General features: G+C 39.2%; 1 pseudogene; it reads left to right on the forward strand.

Moving 5' to 3' along the window:
* The window catches only part of LOC139574561 (NXPE family member 3-like), a 33,364-nt pseudogene extending 20,200 nt beyond the window's left edge, over positions 1 to 13,164 (forward strand).
* The last annotated feature ends 639 nt before the right edge of the window (positions 13,165 to 13,803 follow it).

Genomic DNA, 13,803 nt, shown 5'->3' on the forward strand with positions numbered 1-13,803 from the left:
CAAATAGAGATAAAATTAATCACTAACCTTTGAACAACTTCATCAGATGACAGTCTTATAACATCATGTTATACAATACATTTATGTTTTGTTCGAAAATGTGCGTATTTATAGCTACAAATCCTGGTTTTACAACGCAGCCGTTGTCACAAATAACACCAAATTGTCCGGAGAAATTTTACACAGCGACGTAATCTAACCAAAAAACTCATTATAAACTTTGCTGAAAAATACATGTTGTACAGCAAATTAAAGATACACTTGTTTTTAAGTGATTTTTGGATTAAATAAATGTGTCAAGATTTACAAAATCTTACGTTAGCTGATAAAGATCTCCAAAGCCTGTGTTTTCCTCAGACCTTATTTTTGGCATTTATCTAAACAATTAATTTCCCTATAGGCGTTGGCTAACGAGCCATGGCGGAGTTAGGGGCTACAATTACTATTGCTCTCTATTGAGCCTCCAGACAGCGTCTCCTCCAGTGCGAGCACGAGCTGCAGTGTATAGCTTCATGCAGGCTAGCAACAACCGTTGAATTAGCAGCTCTCTATTTTCATCAAGAACAAGTGTGGTAGGCTTTACCAAACAGAACTGAAAGTGTGACTAGACAAGCAGCAAGTTGAAAAAACAATGCATGCAGTCAATATCTAGCTATCTAGATAGCTAACTTTAGCGTCCACCATCATCATGTGTTTCTCTCTAGCAGTGAAGTTCAACCAGAGTCCGAGTACAAAGCAAAGCATGTTGTTGATATGCCCCATCAATCCTGCTGAGAAAACTTGATAAATTCAGCTTCCCCTCGGAGAATAAACCTGATCTACATTATAGGTCCATTCTATTCATTTACACATTTTCATTCAGATTGGTATAATTGTGACTGTTTATTATTACTGTGCTGAAGTTCACTTTGACGTTCTCTTTAATTTACCAACAGATATATGGAGGATGGGAAGACTGCTTCAGCTACTGATATTGGCTTTGATACTATTGATCTGCATTTATCTTTTATTTGTAAGTTCTGAAATGGAACCCAAGCCAAATGTATAGACAGAGACAGAGCTTCAGATGTTAAGACTGGCATGCCATCCAGAGGATCATTTTAAACATTTATTTTGTTTTAACCATTTTGAAGCTATACATTGTTTACGACAGCATTATTGATACAAGATTATACAGTGCATTCGGAAAGAATTCAAATCCTTTCCCTTTTTCCACATTTTGTTACGTTACAGCCTTAATCAAAAATTGAGTTAAATAAAATAAAAATCCTCATCAATCCACACACAATGCCTCATAACATTTTAGAAAATTAAAAATAAAACACAGAAACACCTTATTTACATAAGTATTCAGACCCTTTGCTATGAGACTCGAAATTGAGCTCAGGTGCATCCTGTTTCCGTCGATCATCCTTCAGATGTTTCTACAACTTGAATGGAGTCCACCTGTGGTAAATTCAATTGATTGGACATGATTTTGAAAGGCACACACCTGTCTATATAAGGTCCCACAGTTGACAGTGTATGTCAGAGCAAAAACCAAGCCATGTTATCGAAGGAATTGTCTGTAGAGCTCCGAGACAGGATTGTATCGAGGCAAAGATCTGGGGAAGCTTACAAAAATATCTGCAGCATTGAAGGTCCCCAAGAACACAGAGGCCTCCTTCATTCTTAAATGGAAGAAGTTTGGAACCACCAAGACTCTTCCTAGAGCTGTCAGCCCGGCCAAACTGAACAAGAGCCTTGGTCAGGGAGATGACCAACAACCCAATGGTCACTCTGACAGAGCTCCAGTTCTGCTCCAGTTTTGCAGCACACCACCATTCAGGTCCTTATGATAAATTGGCCAGACGGAAGCCACTCCTCAATAAAAGGCACGACAGCCCATTTGGAGTTGGCCAAAAGGCACCTAAAGACTCTCAGACCATGTGAAACAGATTCTCTGGTCTGATGAAACCAAGATTGAACTCTTTGGCCTGAATGCCAAGCATCACGTTTGGAGAAAACTTGGCACCATCCCTACGGCGGCAGGTAGCCTAGTGGTTAGAGCGTTGGGCCAGTAACCGAAAAGTTGCTGGATTGAATTCCCGAGCTGACAAGGTAAAAATCTGTCGTTCTGCCCTTGAAAAGGCAGTTAACCCACTGTTCCCCGGTAGGGCGTCATTGCAAATAAGAAATTGTTCTTAACTGACTTGCCTAGTCAAATAATGGTGGTGGCAGCATCATGGTGTGGGGATGTTTTTCAGCTGCAGGGACTGGGAGACTAGTCAGGATCAAGGGAAAGATGAACGGAGCAAAGTAATGCGAGATCCTTGATGAAAACCTGCTCTAGAGCGCTCAGGACCTCAGACTGGGGTGAAGGTTCACCTTACAACAGGACAATGACCGTAAGCACACAGCCAAGACAACACAGGAGTGGCTTCGGGACAAGTCTCTGAATGTCCTTGAGTAGCCCAGCCAGAGCCCGGACTTGAACCCAATCGAACATCTCTGGAGAGACCTGAAAATAGCTGTGCAGCAACGCTCCCCATACAACCTGACAGAGCTTGAGAGGATCTGCAGAGAAGAAGGGGAGAAACTCCCCAAATACAGGTGTGCCAAGCTTCTAGCGTCATACCCAAGAAGACTCAAGGCTGTAATCCCTGCCAAAGGTGCTTCAACAAAAGTCCTGAGTATAAAGCGTCTGAATACTTATGTAAATGTGATATTTCAGTTTTACATTTTAATACATTTGCTAAAATTTCTAAACCCGTTTTTGCTTTGTCACTATGAGGTATTGTGTGTGTAGATTGATGAGGGGAAAAAACAATTTAATCAATTTTAGAATAAGGCTGTAACTTGTCAAAATGTGGAAAAGGTCAAGACGTCTGAATACTTTCCGAATGCACTGTGTTTGGGCTTTTGATGGGGTAAGACAGCTATACTAAGCTCAAGAGGTATTAAGGTACACTTTCTATGTGCCTCTAGGCTTTAGTCAACATAGTGTTTAGGTCAATAGTTTGTTTGGCGATAAACAGATTCTTTCTTTGTCTCACTTTAGGTATGTCAATTCAACCAGTGCCTACTGAATGTGTCACCATCCAATCATCTCAAATACAACCACACTAGCTTCCCAAGTCATTGTAGTGGAATCACCAACAGGACATTTACACCAACCAATGACTCCTTAATAAGTAAAGAGGAATGGGAATCTCTGCTCACAGAGCTACAATGGTCATTACCGCCTGTTGTCCTCTTATCCACAGATGAGGCCACAAACCCCACTAAGTGCTCATTCTCTGTTGTCAACCCCAATTCAAACCACACAGTTGGAGGGTTTATAGATGTGATTTTGATAGCTAGAGATACTAAAAACAGGATCAAAACCTATGGAGGGGACTTTTTTCAGGCCAAGTTGTTTAACTCAGAACTTAAGGCCAGTACTTATGGAGCTGTAACAGACCACTTTAATGGCACCTACACTGCCCGCTTGGCCCTGCATTGGCCCGGACCTGCCAAGGTGTCCATCCGGCTAGTGCACTCCAGCGAGGCCGTGCAGGTACTGTGTAGGCAAAGGGAACAGGACCCAGATAAGGTCTACTTCCAAGGCTACTTTGAGGAGGGTGGCAAGCAGGAAACGGCGATGTGCAATGCCCAGAGAAGTCCTAGGCTGGTGGGGAACGAGTCACAGTGTTGCTGTGAGTACAGAGAGCCAGTCACTGGGGAGACCTGGTTCTGTCGTCGGCCATCTTCCCTGCCTTGCCATGCTTTGACCTACCACAGCATGGGCGGTTACCAGGCAGTACTCTCCAAGGTGGAGACGACCCTTCTTAAGAGGTAGATACAGTACCTTCAGAAAATATTCATACTCCTTGACTTATTCCAAATTTCTTTGTTACAGCTTGAATTGAAAATGGATTAAATGGATTTGTTTTCTGACCCATCTACACAAAATACCCCATAATGACATAGTGGAAACATGTTTTTAGACTTTTTGCAAATGTATTGAAAATGAAATACAGAAATATAATTTACATAAGATTCACACGCGTTCTGGGTAAGCTTTCCACACCTGCATTGTGCAACATTTGCCCATTATTATTTTCTAATTCTTCAAGCTCTGTCAAATTGGTTGTTGAACATTGCTAGACAACCCTTTTCAAGTCTTGCCATAGATTTTCAAGCAGATTTAAGTCAAAACTGTAACTCGGCCACTCAGGAACATTCACTGTCTTCTTGGTAAGCAACTCCAGTATATATTTGGCCTTGATTTTTACGTTATTGTCCTGCTGAAAGGTGAATTTCCCAGTGTCTGTTGGAAAGGAGACTGAACCATGTTTTCCCCTAGGATTTTCCTGTGCTTAGCTCCATTCTGTTTTGTTAAAGACTCCCCAGCAGTTTTATTTACTATATAGGTTTTTGACAACTGTTACTTTAACTTCACAACATTCCTGAAGAAGATAATGTGCTTTTTACTCCAGACATTTTCCCTGACACCCATAAGTACTCCTTAAATTTTGAATGCTTAGCAGGACAGGAAAAAGGTCAAATTCATGCACTTCTCAAGAGAACATCCCTGGTCATCCCTATTGCCTCTGATCTGGCGGACTCACTAAACACAAATGCTTCATTTGTAAATTATATCTCAGTGTTGGAGTGTGCCCCTGGCTATCCGTAAATTAAAAAAAACAAGAAAATGGTGCCGTCTGGTTTGCTTAATATAAGTTCATTTAAATGATTTATACTTTACCTTTTGATACTTAAATTCATTTTAGCAATTACATTTACTTTTGATATTTAAGTATATTTGAACCAAAATACTTTTAGACTTTTAATCAATTAGGGTTTTACATGTTGAATTTTACTTTTACTTGAGTCATTTTCTATTAAGGTATCTTTACTTTTACTCAAGTATGACATTTAGGTACTTTTTTCACCACTGCTTCCCAGGGCTTAATGATTACGAGCATAACCATAACATGATGCAGCCACCGCTATGCTTGAAAATATGGAGAGTGGTACTCAGTAATGTTTTGTTTTGGATTTTACCTATACATAACACTTTGTATTCAGGACAAAACGTTAATTGCTTTGCAGTATTACTTTAGTACCTTGTTGCAAACAGGATGAATGTTTTGGACTATATTATACTGTACAGGCTTCCTTATTTTCACTCTGTCAATTAGGTTGGTATTGGGTTGGCCACTTATTATGTGACTTGTTAAGTGGATTTTTGCTCCTGAACTTATTAAGACTTGCCATAACAACGGGGTTGAATACTTAATGAATCAAGACATTTTAGCTCTCTGTTTAACTCATTTGTAAAAAAATTGAAAAACATAATTTCACTTTGATATTATGGGGAATTGTGTGTAGGCCAGTGATGAAAAATCTGAATTTAATAAATTTGAAATTCAGGCTGTAAAACAACAAAATATGGAAAAGTCAAACGGTGTGAATTTTTTCTAAAGGCACAGTATGTGCAAATTTCTACGACTCACAGGGTTTATATGCAATTATACACAATACTATCCATATTACAATTATGTTAGCCACAAACTGAGCTGGTAGATTAGTCGGTCAACACATAGAGGGCGAAATATAGCCTTCACTCCAAGCTTAGATGTGTGCAATGCACATCCAGGACCAAAAACAATTAGCTGGCCTTAGGTGTCCTATTGGATAACATGGAACATGGAACTCAAGCCATGATACCACAGGAAATTTAGGACAGAGTTGAGACCATGCAGAGCTGAGGCATATGCAGACCAAAAAGCTAAAGAGAATAAACACAAAAATATATATTTGCAGGGAGGTTATTGAGGTGAAAATTCTGTGGTGGGTTCTTCACTGTCAGTCCTCAAAGATGATGTTGCATTGAATCAAATGTATTAATTCAGATGATTTACCGCCCATAAGGGCAGGGCGTGGCTAGTTTGGATTAATACTGCTAAATTAGAACAGTATGACAAAACTACAGAAGTTTATGTTAAACCCAAACAAAATACCCCCAAATGACAAAAAATTGCTATATTGCATGAAGAAGAATAACTAAAAGACTTATTCAAAGAAAACCTTATTGGTTTAATGCAAATATTTTAATTTATAAGAAAAATGTATGGCATGACAGACCAAACAATTGTTGTTTATTCAAGATTGGATTATCAGCTGATGTGCTGATAATAAGGTTTGCTGGGCAGTGAGGGTCCCTAGGGCAAGGCCAAACAGAAAGAGGTAACAGTAGTAGAATGTCCTGCAAGAGTGAATGATGTTTTATGACATTTAGAGGCCTTCCTCTGGTTTTAAGGAGTGGCCCCACTGTGGAAGGGAGCAGTGGGAAGGAGGATACAGTATTAGTGTGTGTTGCTTTGGGGGTCATTTTCAATTGAGCTGTGAACTACAATACATAGTAGGTCTATATTTATTATTAATAATACGCTCAACTTCTATAGCGCTTTTAAAAAAGAGCAAATGTAGATCATTTCAATTCATTCTTTAGTGAGATTGTACAATGTAGCCAGTAGGATACTACATTGTACAATACCGTTTGGGGTCACTTAGAAATGTACTTGTTTTCCATGAAAACATACATGAAATGAGTTGCAAAATGAATAGGAAATGTAGTCAAGACGTTGACAAGGTTATAAATAATGATTTTTAATTGAAATAATAATTGTGTCCTTCAAACTTTGCTTATGTCAAAGAATCCTCCATTTGCAGCAATTACAGCCTTGCAAACCTTTGGCATTCTAGTTGTCAATTTCTTGAGGTAATCTGAAGAGATTTCACCCCATGCTTCCTGAAACACCTCCCACAAGTTGGATTGGCTGGATGGGCACAGCTCAATAGGGTTGAGATGTGCTGGCCACTCCATTATAGACAGAATACCAGCTGACTGCTTCTTCCATAAATAGTTCTTGCATAGTTTGGAGCTGTGTTTTGGGTCATTGTCCTGTCGTAGGAGGAAATTGTCTCCAAATAAGCACCGTCCACAGGGTATGACATGGCATTGCAAAATGGAGGGATAGCCTTCCTTCTTCAAGATCCCTTTAATCCTGTACAAATCTCCAACTTTACCTCCACCAAAGCACCCTCAGACCATCACATTGCTTGGAGTGCTTGACAGATGGCGTCCAGCACTCCTCCAGCATCTTTTCATTTTTTCTGCGTCTCACGAATGTTCTTCTTTGTGATCCGAACACCTCAGACTCAGATTTGTCTGTCCATGACACTTTTTTACAATCTTCCTGTAACGTTCGTCGTCGGAATGAGACCAAAGCGCAGCGTGGAAAGTGTTCATAATTTAATGTTCACAAAAACACTCAAACAAAATGACAAACGGAGAAAACGAAAGCGCACAGTTCTGTCAGGGAAACAACCTAAACAGAAAACAACACCCCACAAAACCCAAACGGAAAATGACAACTTATATATGATCCCCAATCAGAGACAACGATAGACAGCTGCCTCTGATTGGGAACCACACACGGCAAAACAACAAAGAAATAGAAAACATAGATTTTCCCAACCGAGTCACACCCTGACCTAACCAAACATAGAGAATAAATAAGGATCTCTAAGGTCAGGGCGTGACACTTCCTCTGTCCAGTGTCTCTGTTCTTTTGCCCATCTTAATGTTTTATTTTTATTGGCCAGTCTGAGATATGGCTTTTTATTTGCAACTCTGCCTAGAAGGCCAGCATCCCGGAGTCGCCTCTTCACTGTTGACATTGAGACTGGTATTTTGCGGGTACTATTTAATGACGCTGCCAGTTGAAGACTTGTGAGGTGTCTGTTTCTCAAACTAGACACTCTTATGTACTTGTCCTCTTGCTCTGTTGTGCACCGGGGCCTCCCACTCCTCTTTCTATTCTGGTTAGAGACAGTTTGCGCTGTTCTGTGAAGGGAGTAGTACACAGCATTGTACGAGATCTTCAGTTTCTTGGCAATTTCTCGCATGGAGTAGCCTTAATTTCTCGGAACATGAAAAGACTGATGAGTTTCAGAAGAAAGTACTTTGTTTCTGGCCATTTGGGCCTGTAATCGAACCTACAAATGCTGATGCTCCAGATACTCAACTAGTCTAAAGAAGGCCAGTTTTATTGCTTCTTTAAACAGAACAACATTTTTTCAGCTGTGATAACATAATTGCAAAAGGGTTTTCTAATGATCAATTAGCCTTTTAAAATGATAAACTTGGATTAGCTTTTGAATGGTAGTGTATTACTGTATGTGGACTGATATGAGGTGAATGGAATGTAGTTACCAAGGCCCTTTGGTTAAAAACCTCTTAAGGATCGGCCTCTTTAAAAAAAATGTTTTGCCTAAAATGACATACCCAATGTCATGAGCTCAGGACCTGAAGTAAGGATATGCATATTCTTGATACCATTAAAGGAAACATTTAGCAATTTGTGGAAATGTGAAATGAATGTAGGAGAATATAACACATTAGATTTGGTAAAAGATAATACAAAGAAAAGACCATGCACGTTTTTTTTTTTTTGTACCATCTTTGAAATGCAAAAGAAAGGCGATAGTGTATTATTCCAGCCTAGGAGCAATTTAGATTTTGGTCACTAGATGGCAGCAGTGTGTGTGCAAAGTTTTAGAGTGATCCAATTAACCATTGCATTTCTGTTCAAAATGTTGTATCAAGACTGCCCAAATGTGCCTAATTGGTTTATTAATAACTTTTGAAGTTCATAACTGCACTCTCCGCAAACAATGACATGGCATTATTTCACTGTAATAGCTACTGTAAATTGGACAGTGTGGTTAGATTAACTTCTTTGGGGTAGGGGGCAGTATTTTCACATCCGGATGAAAAGCGTGCCCAGAGTAAACTGCCTGCTACTCAGGCCCAGATGATAGGATATGCATATTAATAGTAGATTCGGATAGAAAACACACTGAAGTTTCTAAAACTGTTTGAATGATGTCTGTGAGTATAACAGAACTCATATGGCAGGCAAAAACCTGAGAAACAATCCAACCAGGAAGTGGGATATCTGAGGTTTTCAGTTTTTCAACTCTTTGCTTATCCAAGATACAGTGGAAATGGGGTCATGTTGCACTTCCTAAGGCTTCCACTAGATGTCAACAGTCTTTAGAACCTTGTATGATGCTTCTACTGTGAGGTGGGGGTGAATGAGATGGGATTGAATAAGGTCTGCCATGAGCTGACCATGCGCTGACCATGCGCGTTCATGTGAGAGTTAGCTTGAGTTACATCGCATTTCTGAAGACAAAGGAATTCTCCGGTTGGAACATTATTGAAGATTTATGTTAAAATCATGCTAAAGATTGATTCTATACTTCGTTTGACATGTTTCTATGGACTGTAATATGACTTTTCGTCAGAACTTTTGCCTGGACCTGCCCGCGCGTCGTGAGTTTAGATTGTGTACTGAACGCGCGAACAACAAGGAGGAATTTTGACATAAATTATGGACATTATCGAACAAAACAAACATTTATTGTGGAACTGGGATTCCTGGGAGTGCATTCTGATGAAGATCATCAAAGGTAAGTGAATATTTATAATGCTATTTCTGACTTCTGTTGACTCCAACATGGCGGATATCTCTTTGGGTTGATTTGTCGTCTGAGCGCCGTACTCAGATTATTGCATGGTTTGCTTTTTCCGTAAAGTTTTTTGAAATTTGATACAGCGGTTGCATTAAGGATAAGTGGATCTAAAATTCCATGTATGACACTTGTATTTTCATCAACATTTATGATGACTATTTCTGTAAATTGATGTGGCTCTCTGCAAAATCACCGGATGTTTTGGAACTACTGAACATAACGCGCCAACGTAAACTGCGATTTTTGGATATAAATATGAACTTTACCGAACAAAACATACATGTATTGTGTAACATGAAGTCCTATGAGTGTCATCTGATGAAGATCATCAAACGTTAGTGATTCATTTTATCTATATTTCTGCTTTTTGTGACTCCTCTCTTTGGCTGGAAAAATGGCTGTGTTTTTCCTGTGACTTGGCTCTGACCTAACATAATCGTATGGTTTGCTTTCGTCGTAAAGCCTTTTTGAAATCGGACACCGTGGCTGGATTTACAACAAGTGTATCTTTAAAATGGTGTAAAATACATGTATGTTTGAGGAATTATAATTATGGGATTTCTGTTGTTTTGAATTTGGCGCCCTGCAGTTTTACTGGCTGTTGACGAGGTGAGACGCTACCGTCCCACATACCCTAGAGAGGTTAACAAGAATTTAAGCTTTCTGCCAATATCAGATATGTCTATGTCCTGGGAAATGTTCTTGTTACTTTCAACCTCATGCTAATTGCATTAGCCTATGTTAGCTCAAGCGATTCGAGTGGGACCAATCAATCCTGTAGAGGTTAATGATAATTTGTAATGTGTAATGTATTACAGTTTGATTTGCTTGGAAGGTTTCCCATTTAATGCCGAAAATAACTCTATGCAGAATTAACTTTTAGTCATCTTAAGAATACAATGTTATGATGTCATTAAATTGTACGTCCTATTTTGCTCACTGCTATACAGTCAGATAAGCGTGACATAAAATGGGAATGTGTAGGAAATACCTAAATACTTATAGCAACAACACAAAATTGTAATTTTGGGGGAAATTTCCCTTATTGGAATTAGGTCAGACCAGCCCACATTCAACCGTTAGTGATTGAAACCATTATAATATATATATATCTGGTGTGAAACATGAAAGTTTCTTGCAGCAAAGATGTTGAAACATATGGCACAGCAGCCACGTAGTAAAAAGTACTAAGAACAAAAACTCAAACACTTTTGGTTACTTGTTAACAACGTTTAAAATAATTGTAAACTAACAGTTCCTTCTTTTCTGCAGTTCGACAAACATTATTGTACCAGGTGACGATTCAGCTATCGATGTCCAGCAACAGGACAATGAAATCCGTAAGTTGTTCCAAATTACTTCTCCTTTGCTTATCTTATGAACCAACAGCCAAGTCTGACATAGGCCTAGCTAATTGACTGTAACTCACAAGACTTTTGCAGAGACATCCGTATGTGTTTCTCACAGCTTTGACTTTCAGAAAAAAACAAAAAAAAACATAGCTACAATGATTGCACATAATGGTTGCTTCAAGGTGATGCAAGGTCATTTGCCAGTACAATTTGTTTTGACGACATTACTCCAAGGTGAAAGCTTGTTTAACAATTATTTGAATTATTTATGTTGATACTAAAAATATTTTAATTAATCACATGATTAGTTGTGGGATTATCACAATGAATGTCAAAATGAGGATATATAAAAACATTTCAAATAAATCACATGCTTTAGCCTAACGCATATGATTAATTATTAACCCACTGTTATCTATTAACCCCATGTTGTTCTAACATAGGCCTGAAAGTATTTTTTCTGTCTCTAGGATCACAAACAAAATGCCGTCCTGGTTTGCACACCTCAGTACCAGCTGGATTCTACCTCCAGGATCACTGGACATCCCTGGTGTGTGACTCAAAATCCTTCCCCTCAGCTAAACTGATATCTGGATGCCTGAAGGACAAACAGATCCTTATGATGGGTGACTCCACTCTCCGTCAGTAGTTCGACTACCTGGAGGAAACTCTGCCAAGTATGATATAGTTTGTAATCAGTTTATTATGTCAATATGTTTGTAGTCAAGTCCATGCATTCAAATGGGTTTACATTAATAAAGCTTTGTCCAGGCAATTATACAACTGGTATTGTTGAATGCAAAGACACCCATGTAAGTCATGGTATTTGGCAAAAGTGTAATAATAACTTTTATAACTTCTTTGTTTAATAAATGCATATCCCAGAGCATTCTTTGTCTGAATTCATATATTTGCATTAAACTTATGATCCTTCTGCAGCATTGAAACGCCTGAACCTTCACACATCAAGCAAATCGGGCCCCTTTGAGGCAGTCGACACCCAGTATAACACCCGTATCATCTGGCGGGCCCATGGGATACCTATACGGACAAGCAAGACCCCCTAGGCTGACCTTCATTACATCGCCAGGGAGGTGGAGGGTTTGGCAGGGGGTGCACACTCTGTAGTCGTCTTCACCATCTGGGCTCATTTCACCACGTACCCACTGGCTATGTACGCACACCGTCTGGTCGTCATCCGTAAGGCTGTGGCGTCTCTCCTAAGACGATCTCCCACTACTCTGGTAGTGATCAAGTCAGCCAACACGGGCTACAAGGATGTGTATGGCAGCGACTGGCTCTCCTGGCAGCTCGACATGGCACTCAGGGAAATATTCAGGGACTTGCCTCTGGTCCTCATCGACGTTTGGCAGATGACTTCCTGCCACTATTCTCCGGACAACATTCACCCGCCCGCTGTGGTGATCCAAAATGAAGTGGATCTCTTCCTGTCCTTTGTTTGTCCGCAGTGAAAAATGTTGTATTCATGCCTGTAATAACAGTGTGCCTTACTGTATACAAAATGCTGTCTCCGAAAGGAATCTACAGTATATGGGAAAAGGGATTTTAATGTTAGGAAGATAATTCCTTTAAAAACTGTTTGCCTTATTCAAAATGAATGTAAAGCTTGTCTAAGTTGCCTTATTTTAAAATAAAAACTATTTTACCTATGAAAACTTTTCAAAACTATGGCAAACCACAGAGCTCAATGTTTTCTTTACAACCAAAATCCCCTCAACCTTAATAATTTCTGTTCTCACACATTTCTGAGAATAGCATAACTATTAATATCCACAGAAAATCGATTCAAGAGAAGTGCTGATACTTAGTGCTCCTGGTTGTAATTTAAGCACTTCATGAGATTTTAATGCTTTTCACCCGATTGTGAAAATGCTGCCCCCTATCCCAAACAGGTTTTAAGGAGTAATGCTTTAAAGTACTACTTAAGTAATTTTTGGGGGTATCTGTACTTTACTATTAATATTTTTGACTACTTTTACTTCACTACATTCCTAAAGAAAATTACTTACTTTTTACTCCATACATTTTCCCTAACATTCAAAAGTACTCGTTACATTTTGAATGATAAGCAGGACCGGAAAATTGTCTAATTCATACACTTATCAAAAGAACATCCCTGGTCATCCCTACTGCCTCTGATCTGATGGACTCACTAAACACATGCCTCGTTTGTAAATGATGCCTGAGACTTGGAGCGTGCCCCTGGCTATCTGTAAATAAATAAAACACCAGAAAATGTGGCCGTCTCCTTTGCTTTGAAATGATTTATACTCTTATATTTACTTTTGATACTTAAATATATAAAAAATTAACACTTTCAGACTTTTACTAAAATTGTTTTTTACTGAGTGACTTTCACTTTTACTTGAATAATTTTCTTTGAAGCTATCTTTTACTCAAGTATGACAATTGGGTACTTTTTCCAACACTGCCATAAAGCAAGTCCTGCAGGCTCTAGTTTTGTCTTATCTTGATTATTGTCCAGTCATGTGGTCGAGTGCTGCAAGGAAAGACCTAGTTAAGGTGGCACAGATCAGAGCGGCACGTCTTTGTAATGCGATGCTACTGGCGGCAGAGAAGTCAGGCGCAGGAGAGCGGAAACTGATTTACAACGGTTGTGTTTAATGTTATCACTGGATCAGATTTTTATCGCTAACATTGTAACGGCCACAATAAATAGGTATGGTGATAAACTTGGTTCCGTTTTTCTGTGCTCCGTTTTATTTACGTAACAAATAAGGAACACTCAAAATGTGCACCTATAAATCATAACAATTTTAATCAAAATTTACTCCCCTGCAGGGCTCTATGTTGATCTTTGAAGTGCTTTCTCACAGACCCCATACAATAATTCACCCAT

This window comes from Salvelinus alpinus, chromosome 4 (genome assembly GCF_045679555.1).
Source record: "Salvelinus alpinus chromosome 4, SLU_Salpinus.1, whole genome shotgun sequence".
NCBI lineage: Eukaryota > Metazoa > Chordata > Actinopteri > Salmoniformes > Salmonidae > Salvelinus > Salvelinus alpinus.